The sequence below is a fragment of the Tiliqua scincoides genome, chromosome 3 (assembly GCF_035046505.1).
Source record: "Tiliqua scincoides isolate rTilSci1 chromosome 3, rTilSci1.hap2, whole genome shotgun sequence".
Taxonomy (NCBI): Eukaryota; Metazoa; Chordata; class Lepidosauria; order Squamata; family Scincidae; genus Tiliqua; species Tiliqua scincoides.
In genome coordinates, this window is record NC_089823.1 from 191,403,469 (window position 1) to 191,426,706 (window position 23,238).

At 45.5% G+C, this 23,238-nt stretch overlaps 1 long non-coding RNA gene across 1 annotated transcript; it reads right to left on the minus strand.

Moving 5' to 3' along the window:
• Positions 1 to 8,438: 8,438 nt before the first annotated feature.
• Positions 8,439 to 23,233, minus strand: LOC136645695 (uncharacterized). Its single transcript, XR_010794154.1, has 4 exons — positions 23,124 to 23,233; positions 16,318 to 16,485; positions 9,634 to 9,755; positions 8,439 to 8,609 (listed from the first exon to the last, which is right to left on the minus strand). It is a non-coding gene; the product is annotated as an uncharacterized lncRNA (long non-coding RNA).
• Between the last annotated feature and the right edge of the window lie 5 nt (positions 23,234 to 23,238).

Below are 23,238 nucleotides of genomic sequence, written 5' to 3' on the forward strand. Positions count from 1 at the left end.
AGGAGTGTGGGGCCAAGTGAAGTATCCCAGAGTTGTTTGGAAGGTGATACTTTCTGAGATATGCCAGGGTCTGTTGGGTGTAGAGAAGGACAAATGTGGTTATTTCTCCACCACTCTCTATCTTGACCTTAACAAGACCTTAGCCGCTCCAGGTTCTGTGCCATTGCTGTGGCACGTTCTGCTCTGAATTAGTTTAACAAGGTGGATTATAGTGCAGGACTTCTTTGCTTTCAGTAGTCATGCAGAAAGAGCAATTTGGGTAGGCACAACTTCTCTTGTCACAGTTGTGCAATGAAGGGGGAAACTGCACCTGCTGAAGTTCTCCCTTCTACACAACTATTATTACCTCAGGAGCCCAGTCCTTTATTTATTCTGCCACCTCTACCCAAGTTCTCCTCTCTTACTCTTTGCCCTTCTGCTCTCCCTTCCCTCCATTTCATGGCATCTCTCGTCACTGTTCCCTCGGTGGGCCATGCCCCAGGGACGCATTTGGACTCTTCCTGTCGCCAGGACATTGCTCAAAATGTGAATTATTCATTCTCACTAAAAGCCCTTTTTGCTGTCTTGCTGTTCTCAAGCATTTGTGATTGCTGTGTAACCGGAGCTACTGCCACACAGTCCCCTTCACTGCGGTCACCTGCTGCCAACATACATGAGGTGGGGGCTGGGAATATCAGGCTAGCGCCCAAGGCATGGATTTGGCCAGCCTCACTTCTAGGTGCTTCCAGACCTTGGGGATTTTGAACGCATTGATTGTCAGAGGTGGCATTTGCTCTCAGAGAGCCCAAGCTGCTTTGTGGAGGGTTCTCATAGGTGGTCGCTATGGTGGGTATCAGACTGGATCTTTCTCAATGGCTCCAGAGTACCTAGCCTTGTAGGTATAGAGAATGGAAAATGGCATACAGGCTCACATAATCAAAGTGGGATTACTTTGCTATCACCTGCACAGACCCCAGAGGATCATACCAGACCTGTAAGGACAGCAAATGTACCAGGCTGGTGCATTTCTGCTGCTGCAGGCATCTTCGGAGGAGAGAGCGGACACAGACAAGTCAACCTTCCTCATTTGATGGATTCTGGGCTTGGACTTGCTGTTGAATAATGATGAGTAAGATGAAGCACCAGGGGCAGGATAGCAGTGAGGATGGAGAATAGTGTAGCTGTCCCTTGAGTACATCAGATTCTCAGTACCCTGCTCTCTGGATATATTCAGAGTGAGAGACTGCATACAGAGGGAAGGATTATGCATGTCCACCAAATGTCTGCATTTAGCATACATGCAGGACTTTCTTGCTGTGATTGGGAAGTCTGCTTTTCCAGAGTTACAAATAATGTGGAGAGAGCCCTTAGTGCATACAGCTCTGCATGCATCAACACCATGCAGACATTCAAGTGAACGCATGTAGATCAGGCTGCCATGGTCCTGCTCCCCCACTACATAACACCTTGCCTATGTCGTGAAAATAGAGCCAGTGTTTTCAGGCACTGGAGGCTCCAGTCCTGTGTGGACAGTCTCACTGGCATGTTTGTCAGTGCCGGTGCCAAGCTGCTGGGGGCTCCGGGGCAAAGTCCTGCACTTGACCCCAGTGGTGCTCCCACTTGCTCCCTGATGGCGCATCATGTACTACTTCTCCTACCAGAACTGGGGATTCAGGGGTTGGCCTGGCCAGGTTGGACCTCTGATGGGTTCTGATGAGCCTTTGATCAATGCCTGATCTGGTTGACCCTTGACACTAATCTGATGTTCATACTGTGTGCATAAATGCAACTGGTCATAAGAATGAATGCACGTGCATTCGTATAGAAAGTGTACATGTGTGAATGAACCCAAATAAATCCAGAACAGGTATTGTGTTTTCGCTTGTACCTCTATCATTGCACATGCATAAGGTTGTGTAAAGTGTTGAATAGGTGGTAACTGCATATCAGTGAACATTTGCCTTCCAAATCCTAGAGAGCAGTGCAGTTTGTCCACCCAACATGTGCTGTCGCTCATTAGCATTTTGTAGCATTTCCAGTATGCCTATTTCCTGCCTCATTTCTGCTGCGATACCAACTGGGAGGGATATCATCCAATAACTTGCTTACAGGCGCAGTGCGTGGACAGAGGGTACATAATGCAGCAATCTCTCTAAAGCTTTGCAGTTTTTGGTCTAATAATCAGAACCTGGATGGGTGACTTAGGAACCCTGTGTGCACCACCTTGAGTTCCATGATGGAAGTAAGATGGAATACAAATGTAATAATAACTATAATACATCAGCATTCATAATTAAATGGGCTGAATAAATAGATAAAATACTGAGAATTGTCTGATGTGAATACAAATAGACAAACATGCTCAGTTACTGCTCCTTTGTTGAGGGCATATAGGAGCCAGGGGTTACTAAGGCAGCAATCCTATCCCCACTTCCTGGGAATAAACCCCACTGAACACAGTTGGACCTACTTCTTAATAGACATTCATAGGATTGTGCCTTCAGGGATCTAAAAGGGACCGCTCTGAAAAGGGAGTGAGCAGGGGTCAATGTAGGGCAGTGGCGTTGCTACAGTGTGTGGGTGCACAAGGGGGTGACACCATTACTGGCCAAAATTTTTAAAATGTTGATATTTTCAAAAAATACCATCATATCATTTGATGTGTACTTTCATGCAGAATGCAGTGAAACAAGCTGTGTTGAAATCTCTCTGAAATCTCTCTATTCTATCAAAAGTTATAGCCCAAAAACCAGCAGTGGCGGGGCGGTGGTATATCATCATGCCCACTGCCTGAGGAGTTGCCCTGCCCACTGCATGGGAGGAGGTCCATCATGGGAGTGACATGCTGGCCTCCCACATTGGGTGACGCAAACCCTCGTGATGCCACTGGTGCAGGGCAGGCTATTGATTCACCGCAGAGGCTATTTGTTATGAAAGCTTCTCACAGATGGGAACCTGAGGTGAGATGTTGGAAAATAGGTACTACCTACAGACACTATGGGGCAGTGCATTTTCCAAGTGCCTGATGACTGAGAGGCTACCTGCCTCAGACCTCTACTTTGTCCCACTTTGACTTCTACCTTCCTTCCTTCCTCTCTGTCCTCCTCATCCTCCAAGTATGCAGAAGACCATGTGTTCTATCAAGCTGGGCATGGAGTCCACCATGCCATGAGATCTCACTCACCCAAGCAAAGGGAACAAAGGGTCGCAAAGTATGGGACCAGGACAGCTACCAAATACGCACATATATGGTTGTGAACTGTGAGTAAAATATTTTTTCTTTGAACCTTTTTGCCTGCCTTTGTTCCAATTTTATGCAATTTTACACCCCTGCTAGAGTGCAGGGGTTGGTGAGTTGCTTCAGGAAAAGGGGTTTTCTGCTTAAAATAGATCCTAGATCCTCTTTTTCCATCCAAGATGATGCCAGAGACATCAAATGCATACCAAGGTGCTAAAACTCAGGGTCAACCAGGACCAGCCTGTCCTGCTGTTTCACAATGAGAGCAGATATTGGGCCTTGGAAGTAGCTCTTTAATAGCATCAGTGACAGACCCCAGAGAGCTCAGGGATCACATTTGGATGTCTTCATGGACAGTTAGGTGTCAAAAGGTGGGACATTATGCCATGATATAATGCTGCCATGTTGTGATTTTTTCCTATATGTGGCATCTCTTCACGGCATGCCTGAATTCAGCAAATGATTTCCTTCTGTCCTTCCACTTGGTGGACAAAGAAGCATGCTGGTGAGACCAGAGGCCTCTTGGCAGCTGCAAGGGATATTATGAAACATTTGTAAACTGAAGGGGGCACTTTGGAAATTGCCTTGGCTGGTGGTAAGCATCATCAAGTGTTGAAAGCCATTATCAAGATGGTAAACAGAAGCTGAACTTCAGCAGATTTCAAAGCCCCATTCCCACCTGACAACAATAGTCTCCCCCCTCCATGAAGATCCTAGCTTTTAGGATCTGTGGCAATTAAAGGAGACTTGTCCTGAAAGTTGCATGCAGCCTACAGAAACCTTTGGAGAGTGGTACAGGCAGGAGGCATATAAGCACGGGGAAAAGGCCAGTTCCCCCCCCCCCACTGACCCGCATGAAAGATTGATTAGCACCAAATGGATCTTGCTGATTAATCAGTTCCAATCATTGTCTATAGGAGTATTTGGGTTCCAAATGGAAAGATACTTGACACCACAGCCCCTCCCAGCAGGAGCCGGTGCACACTGATAAGGAGCCTCTTTCTACTACTGCAGGGAGAATTGAGCTTGCTCTCTGGTCAGTGCCAAACTCTAGACATTGCGCATTGTGACAATCCAAGCTACCCTCTCCAAAAAAGTGGAGTACAAAGGTCTATATGTTGCCATCTGCAAAGCAAGACAGGCTCTGTGTCTCAGTGAACTGGTTGGTGCGTTAGCATCTTATAGGCAGGAAGGAAATTTCTTGAAGCTCTAAGTGGCAGATTTGTTTACAAATGTGTCTCAGCCCAGGAGAAGCCTGCTATAGCCACATCTCTTTGTAATTTTTTGGGCTTCAGTGCTACGCAGAGCTGAATCAAAACTAAACCTAAAATACAATTCAGAGAGGGGTTTTTTTCCCCAGTGAACTGGAACTGAATCCAAAACTAAAATCTCTGGTTCAAGTTGGCTTGAACCAGAATCAAACTCATGCATCTCCAAAGTGGTAACAGATTCAAAATAAATGGTTCAGAAAACATACTCAGTTTTCAATTGTATGATGAACGCTTAATTTTCCTGCTTTTTATTCTGTTGTATGTTTTGTTTGTAAAAACCTTTAAAAAGTTAAAAGTTCACTGTTAAAAATAACAATCTGTTTTCAAGCTAAGCTGTTCTCATTGTATTTGTTGTATAGTTTTATTGTAATGAGTCTGATTGCATTCTGCATGAAATGTATCTAAACTGGTTTAAAATGTCTGAAAGGCTTACTGGATCACTTTTGAAATTTAGGATCTGAACCAGGTAGTTTAAAAACACCAATGAACCAGAACTGAATCCAAATTTGTAATGGTTCAACTCCCTGCTTTTGTAGTCCCCTGCTCAGTTCCATGGTGATTCTGGCTATTGATTTGTTAGGCAGAAGATAGATCCAGGTTGCTATCTACCCAGCCCAGTCACGGAAGAAGATAAAGCTTGAACCCAGAGCTACTAAGCACATCTTTTTGTGTCATTCCACACATCTGCTGCTCCCATCTGCCCAAGTGCCAGGAGCTCTGGGGTTAACCCTTTCTGTAGTAAAGTCAGAAGCTCAATTTGAATCTGCTTGGCAGCATCACGTTTGTATCTGCCAAGAAGCTCTGGGGACACACTTGCCGTGATGTTACTTGGAGACGCTGACAGTGAGCCTTGCTCACGAATTCTGCACAGGCTCCACCAGTTGGTACCAACCCCAGGAGCCCCAAAAGGAAGCTCTTTGTTAGAGAGGAGAGACTGCTATGCTCTGAGTTGATGGTTTGCTTTCCCCTAGCACGCGTGGGGAGGGGGCAGCAGGAGGATGCATCACTGCTTTTTACTTCTACAGTGAATCAAACATCAAATGTCTTTGGAAGTCAGAGCATCCCACAACCCCCCAGAAAATCTAGGAATGAATGTCAAATGCTGGTGGGCAGCGTGAAGGCCTGCTGCATCCTCAGCGGTCTTTGCATGACTTTGAATCTTTGTGTAAGCTACTTTGTTGTTCTCAAATTAAAAGATGGCTGCAAATATATTAAATAAATAACATTAGGAGAACCAGTTGCTCACGATGGAAAATTAAGCTGCCCTGGATTGTTACTGGGCACACTGCATACCCCAGGCTTTTCCAGACTTGTTGCTCTGGTTCCTCCCTTCTCTGCCTTCCATTGTTGCCTGCCCTCTTTAAAATGTTGCTTGTAATTTTCATGAGGAACAGATTCATGTTTTTACTTATGCAACTTTGAAGTGCCATGGACACTGACGTAACATGAAGAAGAAGTTGTATCTTCAGGTTGTAATATTTCTCTGGGCTTGCGGAAGTTTCAGTGTCCTTCTTAATGCTGCTGTCATCCTGTACCCTTCTTTTCTGCATGTGGGATAAGTCGCCACTGCTAGATCAAAACAGTAGCCAGTGAAACTTCCAAAAGAAAAAAAAGTTCCTTTTTAAACAAATTCAGAATTAGAACTCAGGCCCAGGATTGTGGTTATTTTGAAATAAAAGTTTGAGCTCCAGCCTGATGCAGTACACATATCTGCAGGACTGGGGTACACACATACCCCTTCCTCACTAAGAAGTGTGATGCGTGAATCAGAGCTAGATGCTTGTTTCTGGTAAGTATGATAGGTTTACAGCCTCTCAGCCCAATCCTATTTTTGGTGGTGCCACCAGGTGCAGCAGTGACAAAATGACGACTGCTGTTTCCTGCGGCCCCACCAGGGGCACTGATGGTCACCTTAGGGGAAGGGGACTTTCATGGAAAGTCCCAAGCTGCACAATGGGGCTTCTCAAGTCTGTGCTGTCAAAAGCCCATGCAGACAAGAGAACCTCCTTGTTAGGCTACGAAGCCTGATGTAGAGGATAGGATCCAACAGAACAGGGCTCTACCGCTCCCATCCCCCTCTCGCCAAGCCCTTAGGATTGGACTATCAGTCTTACGGAAGACAATGGGTTTACTACTGAGTAAGATAAATAACACCATTTTCAAACACCTCTATAACCCTGTCCCTGTGTCAAGGCAGGGAGGTATGCTTTGACAACTCAAGAATGGTGCAAAAAAGAACACAAAATGTAGCACAGAATTCAATTCCCTAAAAACATCTTTCATTTGGTGAAAAGTAAGAGAGTGAAACCTGTGGGTCCACGTTTAAATTGCAGCCTTCTGATCTATTCCCATCCTGCTTCCAAAATACAAAATTAAATTAAAAACATTCTGAAGTCTTCATCGAGGAATCCTGAACAGTGCTCACAGAAAATGAATACGGTGGTCTCAGAATAATAATACACTTTTATAACAATACACTAACAGCCCAATCCACCTGCATGACAATGTGGAGCCAGTTGCATTCCTCAGGGAAACTTCAGCCTCCAGCAGCCTCCATAAGCCTCCTCGGAGCAAGGGAACATTTGTACTCTTGCCTCAGGGTAAATCCTTCCTGCTCTGGTGGGTCTACTTGGACCTTTACCAGTGATATAGCTGGTACAAATCCACATGGACCTGTGAAGTGGGTCAAACCAGGGAAGGGGGCTTAGATTCGGCAGATGCCACTGCTGCCAAATCCACTCCCTTCCCAGTTCTGATACACCCTCCCCCCCCCATTTTGCACCCTGCCCTATTCCACCAATCACCTCCCTCCCACGCCCTATGTGATCATACCTTACCTGGTGGGCATCTGGTGTCCACTGGTGCATGGAGTTGGCTGCTTGCCTCTTGCAGCAGTGGCCAGCCTGTGTGCTCCAGTGTGTCACCTTTTGTGACAGCTGGAAAGCATCTAGAGCAGTGTTTCTCAAACTGTAGGTCGGGAACCACTAGGTGGGTCGCGAGCCAATTTCAGGTGGGTCCCCATTCATTTCAATATTTTATTTTTAATATATTAGACTGGTATGTGACTGCATTGAGGAAATGTTACAGACCTGCACTTTTAACAAGCTATTATGTATATTCTTTTAACAATGATAGTCAATGGAACTTACTTCTGGTTAAGTGTGGGTAGGATTGCAGCCTAGGATTGTTAAAAATGTTCTTGCTTGATGATGTCACTTCCAGTCATGACATCACTTCCAGTGGGTCCTGATAGATTCTCATTCTAAAAAGTGGGTCCTGGTGCTAAATGTGTGAGAATCACTGATCTAGAGCCACTGGAATTCTTGTTCTGGTGGCTCTAGGTGCCAATAAGATTGGGGCCTTAGCCCCCAAGCTCTGTCCTTGTTCTGTTCCAGAGATTTATCTGGAAGTCGAAAATTCACAGAATTTGAAACAGCCAGCTCTTGCTGGCTCAGTGCTATTATTGCACCTGCACAAAAGCACCAGAATGGACAGGATGTGCTTGCACAAAAGCTCTGATATAGCCATCCATACATCAGACATTTGTAGCTCAGGGACCCTGTGTATATGTAAATATGCTTGTTTTGCATAAATAAGATGTCTAAGGCACTGCCAAGTATGGAATCTCTTTGATATGGAGCAGTGCTGCTAGCAAGCGGAGCAGTGTGGGTAAAAGAATTTGAGGAGGGTTATGTTGATACAGGCAACTGGAGTATGATTGGAGTATGAGAGAGGGACACAACAGGGCCAGAGACAGAAGTTTTCCAGGCTTTTTTCCTATCCATTTTGAATTCCTATTCCATGACCATGAAGGCTAGAATCTTTAAAACACTACAACCTTATAATTCTCAGGAACCTAGACTGTTTAAAATACCAGATTTCATGTAAAATCACTCAAGCAGAATTGCAGATGCTGAAACCAACAGTGAGTCCTACAGCACCTTAAAGACTATCATATTTATTGTGGCATGAGTTTTTGCAGGCTAGCGTCTAATTCATCAGATGCGACATTACGGATGATGAACAGTCCTCTTTATTGAGCGCTTGATCCTGGGCATAAAAAACCCGAGGCTGCAGTTTCCAGAGTGAGTGGTGAAATTGTTTGATTCTTGTGTCTTACCCTGAGTAGGAAACAAAGAGGGGTCCTTGAAATGAGGCATATTGGGGGGTGGACTAAGAGAGGCTGCTTATATATAGTACAATTACACAAAGTTAAGTCCTATTAGATTAATTGGGAAATGTAGAAAGCATCTTACCGCACTCTTCAGCCAACATTATTCTCTGAGTGGTTTACATAGGATTAAAATACAAAAATAAGAGAAAGTCAACCACAATGCCAAATCATAAGACAACAAAGAGCAGTGTAGATAAAATCCCAACATTAAAACTAATTAAGGGCCCAATCCTACCCAACTTTCCAGTGCTGATGCAGCTGCAATGCAGCCCCAAGGGAACAAATGTTCCCTTACCTGAAGGAAGCCTCTTTGACTGCCCTACCACCATAGGATGCAGTGCACATCCCATTGGCATGACTGCATCAGTGCTGGAAGGTTGGATAGGATTGGGCCCTAAGATATATCTTTAGAAAGCCTGGCAAATAAAAAGTTCATCTAATGCCAGACAGAAAACAGAGATAGTGAGCTGCCTTGGGGAACGAGTTCCAAAGATGCAGTGGTGCCGTGCCTATAAAGGCCCTGTCTCCCATTGCCTCACCTATTGCCTCACTTCCAATAGCACCAAAAAATATCTCAGAGGATGATTATTAGTCATGCAGGTTTATATGAGAAAAAACTGAATTAAGATGCTCTGAATTTGAATGTGGGGAAGTGTCCCCTATTTTAAGAATATATCTTAATTTCAAAGGATATTGTATTCCCCTTTTTTCTGGAACACTAGAAACCTAATGGCTATTCCTTCTTTCAGAGTACTCAGATCATATTAACCTTTGCATAACTGACAGCACAGCTCAGACAGCTCCTTCTTCTGGAAAATTTTGATCAGGTCATCTTCTTTTGGCTGCACCTGCTCCAAGAACAGGGGCTCCAGTTGCATTGTGGGGCGATGGTTGGCTATGAAAGGCCTTCTCAAACAGCATCGCGAGACTCTGACAGCTCCATTCAATCTGCGGCTCACCCTTTCACTCACCAGGTCCCTGTGGTCTTTCAATGCAGTTTCAGATCAAGAGACAAGGCAAGAGAGGCAGCACCCAGTTCCACGAGCCATGTCAAGGTTGAATGCATGCACTGCGGCACCATGTCTTCTGCAGTCTGTGGAAAAATTCAGTATGGAGGCAAAATGCAGAGAAGGAGGTTGAAACACCTCATCATATAAAGGTAAGCAGCAAGTGAGCGACTCTGGAGCAGACCTTTGGTATATTAACATTCACAGGGCAAAGTGAAACAGCCTTGTATATTACTGAAGATTAAAGGACTCCATAGGAATGAGAAAAGTAGAGCAATCCAAGCATGCTCTTGGACTAAGTATCAGTGAAATCAGTGGGAGTTACTGTTGAGTAAACATATTTAGGATCAGTCTGTATAAAAGGGAAAACATCACCATCTGCAGCTTTCCCCATCACTGCAAATCTGTGATACGAAAGCCGCACATGGAATTCTCAGTTCTATGCAACTATGAAGTACTGGAGTCCATTCAGCCTGTAAAGCAGATTGCCTTATAGGAGAGTGGACAACATGGGGTCCTCTTCCCTGCAGCCCCTACTCTAGGCTGTACTTGCAACAGAAATCCTATTGCTGGGCATGACTAGCTCCAGGAATGTGGTGGGGGTAGATAGAATATTGAAACCAGAGGCTCTCCTATGCTCCCCAGTGCCTTCCACTTAATAGTGCATTTCTCTATGTTCAAACTTTTGGACACCTGTCCAAACTTTTTGGCAGGCGGGCCACATCATCCCTCTGACACTATGTTGGGAGCCAGGAAAAAAATATTTAATTTACATTGAAAATCTGAATAAATTTACATAAATTTATATAAATGAATATATTAGAGATGGAACTTATATGAATGAATGAAGGTCTCGTGATAGCTCAAGGCCTATAATAGACCTTGCGCAAAGCAAGGCCAGCCTTTCCTTTGCTGCCAGTGCTGCTTCAGAGATGTGAAACAGCAAGCAGCGAAGGGAGCCCTCCACTGGCAGCTCATGCTAGAGATCAAACAGTTAGCTCTCCCACTGAGAGTAGTCACATTGGGCCAGCATGGGCTCCAGAAAGCCTCCAGAGAGCCAGAGGCTCATTGGAGACTGGGGGCTCCTGGTAGACCGGATTTGGGGCTGTCCAAGGGCCGCAAATGGCCTCAAGGCCAGGGTTTGGGCACCCCTGCTCTAATACCAACCCTTTGGTAGATAGCTTCATGAAGCTCAGTCTAGGCATAAAAAATGAATAGTAGGAGATTTGTGTTGTCATCCTGCACTGAAGTGATAATTTAGCTTTAGGAATCCTCATGCGCACTCCAGAGTCCACATTCTCCCTTGTACTTCTTGGTTTGTCTTTGCTGATTAATGCTGAACTTTTTCTGGGATTTTGCAGAGGTGAAGGAATGCTGGTGAATGAGCATGAGTCAGAATTGGAAGAGGCTGTATAAGGTCAGGGACCCTGATGGAGAGGTCCAGCAGAGATTCACTGGGGCTACTTTTGCCTCCCTCCTCAGCTGCTTAGGGCCATGGATGCTGAGGCGGGGGATCTGCCTGAGGAACCTGGTTACCATCTGATACTCTGCTGCGGCTGCTATGGAAACAGTTGCTAAAGACAGGGCAGTGTCCATGGTTGGACTGACAGGAGGTCCCAAAGTGCAAGCTGAATGGCTCGGATTTGATGGGGGCCTTGGGAGCTCTGTTTCTTTCATTTCTTTATTTAAATGATTTACGTCCCACCTTTTCTGGTTCAAAACAGCTGCAGTCTGCATTAACCTGCAACTTTCCAATTGTGTTGCATAGCAATGAGGTGAGATTTGTTTCCCAGAGAACTTCAAGTATCCCTTGCCTTGGGGGCACTAGAGAAACTAGCTGAGTTGACTCACCCAGGTCTGGTTGCTACTGATTTGAGAGATTTGGGGATGAATCCTCCACTCCAGCAGTGGTCTCCATTGCACACCCTCATGCTCACATCAGAATTCTCACCCTCCTTAAAGGAGGAACCTATAAGTCAGTAATAGAACATCCGATTTGCATGCAGAAAGTCCTGGGTGTAGTCCTTGGCATTGTCTGGTAGGACTGCAAGTGCGAAAGACTCTTGTCTGAAGCCCTGGGAGCCACTGCCAATCTTTGTAGGCATTTTCCTTCTTCCTATCTGCCCCCAAACATAACTGGGACAGAACCTGAGCTTAAAGTCAGACACTGTCTAACAAACTGTGTGGTTAAGTAATGTGTAGCTGGACCCTTCAGCCGGACTGGTGATGTTGGCCTGTAACATTCCTTCTAACTAATATCTCATTTAATCCAAGCCATTTCTATGCCTGTGCTAGCAGCACCCCAACATAGCACAAACCCCTGGCATGCATAGGCAAGGCAACCCAGTCGAAACAAAATTCTGGCTCTGCAGAATGCCACACAGATTTTTCCCATAGATCAGATGCCACATTTAAATCAGGCCTCATGAGCAAAAGGGCCTGTAATGTCACCTTTCAGCCACCAGAAAGTACTGTGCACATCAGGGTAGCCAAATGCTGGGAGTCTTCTCAGGCATAGGGTGACCCGAGTTGGTGAAGGAAGGAGTGGGAGCACAAGGTTGCCTAAACGGACAATGTCCTAAAAGACATTGTCCGTTTAGGCAACCTTGTGCAGGGCCTGGGCTCCCTGCCACTCCCTGAGCCTCCTGATGCCATAAATCATTTTCTAATTTATAACATGAATAATTGATTTTGCCGTGGCAGCCTTGGCGATAAATCTCCTGTGCGCACATGCATAAGAAAATAATAATCCTACAACGGAGCAACTGAGGCTCCCTCAATTGATTACCTATGCAGAGGGCCACTTTCCCACGATTCATGCTCTAACTCTTCCTGCTGTGGCAGCAGATGCGTGGGGAGAGTGCGCAGAGTGAGAGCTCTCCTGGGGCCCGGAGCGTCCTTAGCTGTCTGCAGGATGTGCTCTGCAGCTCAAAGAGCCTTGTTGGACTCTCCAGCAGGGGGAGATAGACCCATGTAAAACTGGGGTAAGGGCCACATTTGTACTGAGGGGGGAGGAGCAGTTGCACTTCCACATGTCTTGTTTCCTGCCAGTTTTATCTTGGGAAAAGTCTGGCTTTGGGAATGGATCTGCCCTGTTTGTAAAGCAGGGGTCTCCAAATCCTGGCCCGGGGGCCAGATGCGGCCCATAGCAAGCCTCTACCTGACCCGCGGCCAGCCTCTGATCCCCTGAGAGCCTCTGGCCCAGTTGATCAAACACAACCAGAGTTGTGCTTGTGGGGTGGGGGAAATGGGGGTCCATTTAGGTGTGTGCTTTATTTCTTGGGCTGTGTTTGTGCTTGGAGAAGTCCTGGACATTTGAGCCCATTCATTTATTCATTCATCTAAGTTCCATCTCTAATGTATTTATTTAAATTTTATATTTAATTTTTTTTCCGGCCCTCGACACTGTGCCAGATATTTGATGCGGCCCATCAGCCAAAATGTTTAGAGACCCCTGTTGTAATGGGTCAAAAGGAACAGTACTTACTCAAGCTTAACTTTGAGTGTTTAATTTATAAAAGATTGGGGAATCATCATGCCTGCTCTATTATCTGATCTCAAATGTTTGAGGACACTGTACTTACCCATTTGTGACACCAGTGACCCACCAGTGAAGAGAGAGCCCTCTCTCTCTTCATCCAGCAGTCACTCACTTCAAATGTTAGCTAGTTGCAATTGCATGAGACAATAGTTCCATCTGGACAAGTCCCCTCCCCACTTCCTTTTATGCTCCCAACCTTGTGAGGTAGTTAGGAGGAGGGATAATGACTGACTTGTGGTGGTCACTCAAGCTTCATAGCTGAGTGGGGATTTGATCCCAAGTCTTCCTTTTTCATTGGTCCACCAACCTTGTCCAACCACCTAACTACTACATTGTAACAGCTATCCATAGCCATGACAAGCTGTAAGTGATGTGATAGGTCACCACATTTGTTTATTCATGTGTCTATCCCTTTCCCATGTCAGGTGGAGGTCCCATTTTTACAGGGTTCAGGTAGGTAAGAGGAGCCAAGTTTGCCTATCTTCTCTTGCCACTTGCCATCATTTCAAGCACTTTTCTCCCTGCTTGGTTTACTTCCAGTTTTGGAGCTAGGTTAGGACAAAAATGCCTGAAATGTTGGGAGGTAAGGGGGAAATCGGGTTAAATTTTGTTGTAAAAATTAAGATTCCCTCCCTCCCTTAAATGAAGTCATGCTCCGTACTTCCTGCTTTATACACAAACCAGGAAGACATATGAAAAACAAACATGACTGTCAGTGTCGCATCTAGTTTGGCCCTGAGGGAGCAGGAAGATGAGATAGTGGTGCAACCCAGCTTAGGTAATGCAGAATCCCTATAAAGCAGTGAGGGGGAGGCAGACAGGCAAGAGGGAGAGTGGAACCTTTTCCCCCTGCCTGGCCTTCTCCCCGAAACCCTTTTGTTTAAACTGTTTTCCCTCCCAATTGGTGTTACTTCCAACCAGGAGAAAATTGCTTTTAGAAAGTGGTTTCAGGGGAGGAAGATAGTCGAGAGAAAAGGATCCACTTTCCCCTACACCCCTCCCCTCCCATGCTGCACTGAAAAGCTCCCTCCACACACGTCTCCTGTTTTCTAGAAATTTGGAAGCGGCCACTGTTGCCTCTTGTTTGATTTGGCCCTAAGGTTCAATCTGTTTGTCCAGTTATTCAAATCTTTGTGCCTGAGAGCACTCCTGTGCAGGGATTCTATAATTACTTGGCATAGACCCATGTTCCAGTCCCTCTGGCCCAGTGCCTATACCCACCCCACAACACCCTTGTCTATCCAGCCCTAGAAAGTTGCAGTAATGCCAGTTCAGCCCGGCTAGAACCTAATAAAGCCAAGGAGTAACGGAGTGAATCCATATGCCTTTAATATGCGACATTAAAATGTAATGGGAAAATCAATCCCAGCAACAGCAGGGTTCCCTCAGCAGCAAGTGCAACATAGGCACCAATAGTATTTGTTTGGCACTGCCAAGGGAGCTTGAGGTGTCAGGTGCTGCACACCTCATGCTGTGCCAGAGTTTTGTGTGTTATGGCAGTAGCTGGGTGTTTGCGTGGTACACGCTCCCATTCTAAATTACTTCCAGTTTCGGAGCTAGTCTAGGACAAATGTGCCTGGAGTGTTGGAAGGTAAGGAGGGAATAATTGTGAATAATTGAAGTCTCGTACCCACAGAAAAAAGAACCAGAGGTTTGTCATTCTTCTTAAACACAGATGTTTTTTGTATGTAGCATTGCTCATTAACTTCCACTGTTTGCATTCAGCTGCAACCGTGGGGGAGTCCTGTGCCCAAGAGTGTGGGTAAAAAAGGTACTTCTGCCATTTGGGATGGAAGGTGCCCTTAAAGCACAAGCTGCAGGAAGCTGGCAACTCTGCAGTGCCAACCACTGCCAAAAGTAGGATACTGGGTTATCCTATCCCAACCTGGGAATTACCTTATAAATCCAGGATGAATACAGGGCACACAAGACATCAACCCAACTGCTGCTCTCTGAGTCCTGGTGTTATGGGTGCCTGCAGCAGACAGCAGGACAAAAGCAGACAACTGTGGGATGACAGTTGACTCATCAGTGTCCCATGCTGGTGTCATTCCTTCTCCCAGAAACTCCAAATGCCAGTTTTAGGCAACTGGTTAATTCTCACTGTTGAGAGTTCTGTGTATGAATCCAGGTTATAAAATGTGGACACTAGGACAGATGTATCATTCTGGCCGGACCCAGCTGGAATGGTGATGGTGGGAAAGTCTTCAGCGGAGCCCTCGGAGGAAATAGTGCCAAAAGCATCCACCCCAAACAGTACAGAATTCCTTCGATCACTAGCAACAGGAGTTAGGAGTAGCTGTGGATTTAGAGCTGCAATTTGAAACTAGTGTGAGTGGTGGGAAGTTGAGCTTTGTGTGTGTCAATGTGTGTGTGTCTGCACCCAGGCGTGCATGTGCAAATGCAACATTGAGTTATTAAGAGCTGAAGAAGCATTCCTATCCCAGGAGTGAAGGGCAGGAGTTATCGCTGTTATTATATCCTCTCTGTGCTAGAGAAATGGATGCTTATCACCTCCATCAGTAGAACTTCCCTGCTTAGCAAATTAAGCACAACACAGCACACACAGGCCAGTATCACCTGTGTTGGCTGTTGCCAAAACGAAAGACAACATAGCACCTGGTGCCTGCTTCTGAGTGCCCAGCGTGAAGCTTTTTTTTTTTGCATGTTTTTGTATAGCCTCTCATGAAGCACAGAGTGCCGAATTGGCACCTTGAAGAAAACCACTGAATGTATCCTAAATGCCACTGCTTTTCTTTCTTTACCTAACGATTTGCTCCAGAGCAGCCTGTCTCCCTCCCAGAGTGAATTAATTCTCACAGCATGGAAGCACTCTCTCTCCCCCCTCCCCCCACACATACAAATATATACAATGCAGGGGCAATTCTTCTCCCTTACCCCAGATCCAGATACACCCTGGTAAGGGGGCCCAGGGTGATGTGAGGTGAAGGGACAAGGTGTGGCTGCAGAGGAAGCTCTACCAGTGCTGGATGCGTGCTGTGTGCAAAAGGCTGTGATAACTGCTCTTTCATTACCTGGGAGACAGATTAATCAAAGAATAATTAACTTTACTGCCTGTGGGGAAACTAATACACCAGCATCTTCACCTCAGTGGGTCCCTGGACTTGAGTGATTCGGTCCAGAAGGGAATCTGTGGATACTGGAATGCTGCATGTCATTGTTCCTGTTTCCCACTTCTTTGATGCGGGCACAGCTACCTCTCCAGGGGACACAACAGCTGGCACAGCTACCTTAATGAGGATCGTTACCTTTCACTGAGGAAAAAAGAAAATCACTGCTCAGTTGCATGCTTTAATTAACGTAAATATATGCACATTTAAAAAAACATTACCCTGACGTTGTTGAGGTTGAATAATGATAAAATGGTTCCCCACCCCACACTTCAAAGAAAGCCAGTTAAAATCCAGGGGCAAACCTAACTTTCCTCTGTGCTGATGAATCCTTCCAGATCTGCCTCATTGGTGGCACATGCCTGATCTTGTCTGATCTCGGAACTTAAGCAGGGTCAGGCCTGGTTAGTACTTGGATGGGAAATCGCCTGGGAATACCAGGTGCTGTAGGCTTATACCATAGTCTTTCAAGACTGAAGGTTGCCAACCATTTTTGTGCAGCTGAGGAACAGGAAGGTGTGGCACTGGGCTTTTTAATTAAGAAGATATCTCAACTGCTGCAGCCCTCAAGCATGTACAGTGTCTTATATGATTTGACACAAATTGACCATGCACGTGTTTTGTGCATAAGTTTTCCTAGGCCCATGTGCGAAACATACCTGAATGTATGTTAAGGGGCTTCTTACAGTCCTCATTCTGTGCAAAACAGGAATCTTGATGCCCAGCTATGTGAATTCTTCTCATGCTGGTTTCAGGAAGCAGTGGGACTACTGGCCATCCTGGACAGTGGAAAGACTGTCAGAGTAGGACATGCCCACGTAACTGCATAGCAGCCTTTGCCCAGGGCAGTCACGATCTTTTTCTCCCTCCCTGATAGCTCTGTTCTGGTCTTGTCAACACCTTCTCATTGAGGCTGAAGACTGGGGGGGGGGGGTCCAAACAGACAAAATGTGCTGAAGACAAAGGCATCGCTAGGGTTTGCATCAGCTGGTGTGAGAGCTCATTGTGTCACCCCCATGATGGACATCCTCCAATACCAGACTATACAGAATAAATTACAATAAAATACGCTCAGCCTAAATGTAGTGGCATCAATAGGGTTCGTATAGTCCCATTAACTTTATTTATTTCAATATATAAGTACAGGTCGCCCAACTAATCAGTAACCAACAAAAAACCAGTGGCCAACTTACTCACACAACTGAATCAGGCTGCAATCCTAACCACACTTTCCTGAGAGTAAGCCCCATTGAACAAAATAGGACTTACTTCTGATTAGAAGTGGTTAGGATTGTGCCCTAAGAGTTCTAATATTAGCTCTGATATGTGGAAATGAGAGCTGACTCATACTAATACTTTATTGGTTCCCTGCTGTGTCATAACAACTGGCTCTCAAAACAATAAATCTCGCTCACTTTTGAGTTAAGAGAATTCACTTTTTGTTACACAAGGCAGTTATGTTTTCCTTTTCTGATTATTTGGCTATAATTTTTGATAGAATACAGATATTTCAAGGCAGTTTCATTTCATTTTGCATTAAATTCTGCATCGAATGATATATAGCATGATGGTATTATTTAAAACTACCAAGATTTGCACAGTTTTGGTGAGAGTGGTGCCACCCCCCCCCCCCCACAATATGACTCAGTGCAGTCTGCATCTCCTGCACCAGCCATTGATGCCATTGGCTGAAGACAAATGCATATTGAGCCCTTGGATCAGCTGGGTCCACATTTACTTGCTTTGAAACCTTAATCTGGGCATAAAATGAATGTGGTTTCCAAAGTCTGGAGCAGCAAAAGAAAAGGCTCACACAGAGAAACAGCTGGAGGGAGCAGAGACTGGTGCCACTCCATTTCCACTACCCTAGGTCAATTCAGCCGTGCTCCTGCCCAGCACTGACATAAGCACTCTCCATTTATCACTGGCTTTAGCCCTTCTAAGTCTTCAGAGACACAAACCCCTCCAAAGGTGATTATTTCAAATCTATATACCACACTTTGTGTCCAATTGCGGTAAACTAAAATTAGTTTATTGATATCCTGCTGAAGATAGTTCAGGTAAGTGAAGGGGTGAACAAGAAATGTTGCACAGCAAATGAAATCATTTTCATGTGTGATTTCTCATATGCAGATACAGTAAATCTCTTCTGGTATGATAGCTAATGGGACTGGGGCAGAGGGCTGAGAATCTCACAGTGTAGATGCCTATCTTGTGTTACATCTGTCCCAGGCGTGAGAACATGGAGAATCCCCCTAGATTTACACAAAATGGCAATTCACGTGCTTTGTTCATAGGTTTTCCTAGGTCCCACAAGAAAATACCTTGTGGGAAACATACACTATATATTATTAGATATGTCTGTTAAGGTGCTTCCTGCAATGAAAATCTACATTTTCAATCCAAAGTGTCGCATTTCTGTCTACCCCCAGGTTTGCAGATGTTATCCTTTCGCTTTGCCCTTCAGCACCCTTAGCCCTACTCCTCCCCAATCTGGCTTGAATGAGCTACTATGTACTCTTCTCTGGGAATCAGGAGTCTGTATCCACTTCTTTGAGGCTCAAGCAAGCTTCTCTCAGGCCTTCACCATTACTCCCTAAGGAATGCCAATGATGCCCCTCTAAACTATTCCGAAGTGCTTCAAGATGCATGAGGAGAATGACCAGAGCAATGCCACCTCTGAAATAGCAAGACTCTCCAAAAAGAACCTCAGATCCTCTGCGTAAGTGAGTTCAGGGGCTGGACTTCTGTGCTTTAAATGTAGAGAAGCCAAGCTGTTTAAATGCACACAAGACATTCACATTTGACAGCTCTTCATATTTTAAAGATCAAACAAACAAAGGAAGGTGCACTTGCTTTCTCATTTTGTACTGACCATAAACGAGATCTGGCCAGTGCTGGATGGGCTGCTGTTCACAAAGGCTACTGTGAACTTTCCTGATTTGGGTCAGGTTTTAAACTCTGCAACTGGGCTTGAAGTGTTGCATGGTTAAAGTCTCTGGACATATATATACGCCCATGCTTTAGTAAAGTTGGTGACTTGCAATATCTCACATTCACTGAAAATGTCAGAGATGGTGGTGGGTTATGAGTGTACACACACGCATGATTGGTGAGGATTCACGAGTAGGATTCAAAAGTCATCCCAATCCACCATGTCACCTACTCACATGCACAAACACTTTTAATGTCTCTTTTGCTGCTGATGGTAATTTAAACAGGGAAGTAAACTCTGGATCTTTGGGTGGTAAAATACACCATTGCAGTATGCTGTAGGTGAGAGACAGAACTTCTCTGAACTGGGCCACAGCCTGCCAAGGAAGTGAGAGTTAATGAATTATTAGTTAATGTCAATGCCACTTTCACAATCTCCTCCTTGAAGTGTATCTGATGAAGAAGTTAAACTCTTTCCTTGGACAAACTGCCTGGCAGAGATGCATCTCTAAAGACATTGGCCAAGACTAAGCCCTGATAATGAGACAAAACCCTGAGGTGACAGCATAAGACCTAATCTGACATTATTAGATAAATTGCCCAGCCTGACCAGTTTCACTCAAAGACAGCTCACTAGGCGTCTCAGGTAGACACTTTTTTCAGTGTCTACTACCTGACAGCCTTTAATTGGAGGTTCCAGAAATGGCACCTAGAACTCTGGGTGTCCTTCAGGGAGAAAGGCAGAATATAAATTGAATAAAATAAATAAACTTCATACTATATATACAAATAACTTGATCTACTGCTGAGTTAGAGGTTATTACAGGATTATGAGAAATATGCAAAACTTGGTTCAAGATCTGTGGCTGCAAAAGTTAAATAGGCAGTGTTGTAGGAGCTACACTAACTTTCTTGTTCACTGGCCTGGTGCTCGATTTGTTATTTGGGTCATAAAAAGCTGTTCCAGCAGAAAGAAAGCTGCAGACTGCATTTCATGCGTGTACACTGTAGATGGGACTCCTTAGCCTGGGAAGGCAGCTCATCTGAGAGAAGGAAAACTCTGATCCCAAACCTCCACTGCCTTGTGGCTACATCCAGTTATGGAAAAGGCTTCAGGAGTCAACCTTGAGGCAAAATCCGGAGCCAGAGTCCCTGAGGTAGATCACGGCTGAACACAGTCACATTCTGGCAACTCCTGTGACGCTGCTGGAACCAACTGTATTTGCCTTTCCATTGGACCATTTCAGCGATGTGGAGAGGGGAGATTTGCTGCATGGGAAACAGTCTATCCTCCATATCTACTTTACCCAGGCTTTGCGCACTGGAGAGGACACTCTGTTCCAGAACCACTATTCAGAGCACAATACCATAGTCTTCTGAGACTGAAGGATGCCAACAACTGAGTTGGTTCTTCCCTAGATTGTTAAGCCTTGATAGTCATGATAAAGAGGTAGGTTCAAGATGAGGAAATGGACAAAGCAGGAATTTTGTCACTCGTCTAGTTTGTCAGGGCCTAGGTGCTATACAGGATGGTGTTTCCCCATGAACCTTTCTGATAGGATATCTAAAGGTTTTTACCAGGCTCTTTGACCTGATTAGGAAGATATGAGGGATAATGATCTCATAATCGAAGGGCTGCTCAATCATGCAGACCTCAGCCAGGTTAGTTCCTTTTAAACACAGGTGAGGGTTTGAATTAAGAATGAGGGCTTCTGAGGTTTACACCAACAAGACTTCCAGAAAAAGGTCTCTCTGCCTGTGGGAGCTGGAGAGTTTCTAGATTCAAAGAGGCCATCTTGGCCTTTTACCAGTCAATCATGTTAATGTGTAATGGGTGAATCATTATGAGTGCAGCATATTTGTAACTCTCAGAGCTAATAATTTGGTAAGATCTGAAAACTCTTCTACTGAAAATCTAAACCAGGTTAGAGAGCTAGATCCTGACACTCTCACAAATCTTTGCTCAGTATTCCTCACCAGCTGCCCTTCCCCACTGCTTCCAGCTTTCCTCAAAACATGTGCATTTTCAATGTTGTCAATGTCTTGTTATCAGCACTAGCCTTCAAGCTTTGGCAGTTTTCTCCAGAGATCCTGCTGGTTGGTGCTTCTGTTACACTGCAATGTGGCACTGCCATTCTTCCATTACATATGAACACGCTCACCAGAATCAGATAAGCAGCATCAGGCAGAGGCATTCATACTGAAAAAAAAGAAGTCCTGGAGAGAAATATAGCCTTCTCTTAACCTGACTACCTAGGGATTTAACAACCCAAAAGGGCCAGCCTTTAAGTCCCAGATTCACATCATATTTAAGGCATCATAAAGTTATCTAGCTCAGCCTCTTGGTCATTTCAGGACCACCAGCCTCCAGCAAATCAGTCTACATAATCCAGACTACGTTGTCCCACAAGCAAAGAGAAGATGTATGATGGAAAGAAGCTTACAAGGTAAACAATTCAAAATGACTCAAGCAAATGAGCAAGCCCCTTACCAAGATCACTGTCAATCTAACCTGTGGAAAAATTCCTTTCTGACCCCAAATATGATGAATGGAGCCCAAATCTAGTTTGTAATCTAAAGGTACCTAGCTGTCTCCTCTGCTATTCTGATACTTTCTGGTATAGGTGGCAGTAACTCCTTGCTCTTGGGGAGAAAATGAGTGTGACTCAACATGATTCAAAATATTTTCAATGGGCTTGACTTCCCATAAGGGTATAACCTTTCTATCACAGTCCCAGGCTCAGAGGTGCAATGGAAACCAAGGCACAAGGACTGTCTCATTGATTAAACTCCTCATTTATGCACTTCACAACTTAAATCTGAATTGCCACTTTGAACTGTTTTTATTTGGGCAGATCAAAACAAGATTTAATCAAGGTGTGGTTCAAGGCATATTGTGTAACCCTGGAACACTTGAAATGGCACTCCTGTACTCTGCTCCCACTACCTTCCATCATATTTGCCTCCTGACAGTACTGTGAGGTAGATGGGGCACACTGTCCAGCACAGTTGACTCAACGGGGATTTTCAGCACACAATCCAAAGCATATTTACTCAAAAGTTCTGCTATGCTCAGTGGGGCTTACTCCCAGGAAAGTGTGCATAGCACCCTTACATTTTCTCAGGTTAAACCAATTTCTGCCCTCTCCACAGGTGTACACATTTGGTCCCTGTTGAGTATATATAACGTTGGGCAGAGATAGCTTAAAGAAGACTGCTGTCTCCATCCACGTGCTCAGGAAGATACTGCATTTTACTGCTGGTTGCTCTGGGGAAGTGCACCTTCTGTTTAAGGGCCTACAAACTCTATACCAGGGATGTGTGGTGGGTGAGGAGGCAGGTGAGGCAGAGCCTCCCCACCAGATTCCTTCGAAAAGCACTGCTGCCATGTGAGACACCCAAGCACCCGCAACTGTGGGTTGTGGGTACCTCGCACGGTGGCAGTGCTTTTCGAAGGACTCTAGCGGGGAGGCTCCTCCTCACCTGCCTCTGTGCATGGATTATGGGTGCTTGGGTGTCTCACGCCGTGGCAGTGCTTCCGGTGGGGAGGCTCCGCCTCACCTGCCTCAGAGTGTGGATTGTGGGTGCTTGGGTGCCTCACGGGGTGGCAGCGCTTTTCGAAGGACTCCAGTGCGGAGGCTCTGCCTCTGTGCGTGGATTGTGAGTGCTTGGGTGCCTCACGCGGTGGCAGCGCTTCAGGTGGGGAGGCTCTGCCTCACCTGCCTTAGAGCGTGGGTTGTGGGTGCTTGGGTGCCTCACAACATGGCGGTGCTTTTCAAAGGACTCTGGTGGGGAGGCTCTGCCTCCCCTGCCTCCCCACCCACCGCACCTCCCTGCTGAGTACATACACCTGAAGGAGTGCAGAGTGCCTTTCCTTCATCGCTCTTGAGTATCCACTAACACCAGCCCCGCACACGTGAGACTCTCCGAAGGAAGGCTGCTCCGCGGGCTCCAGCGGGTCAC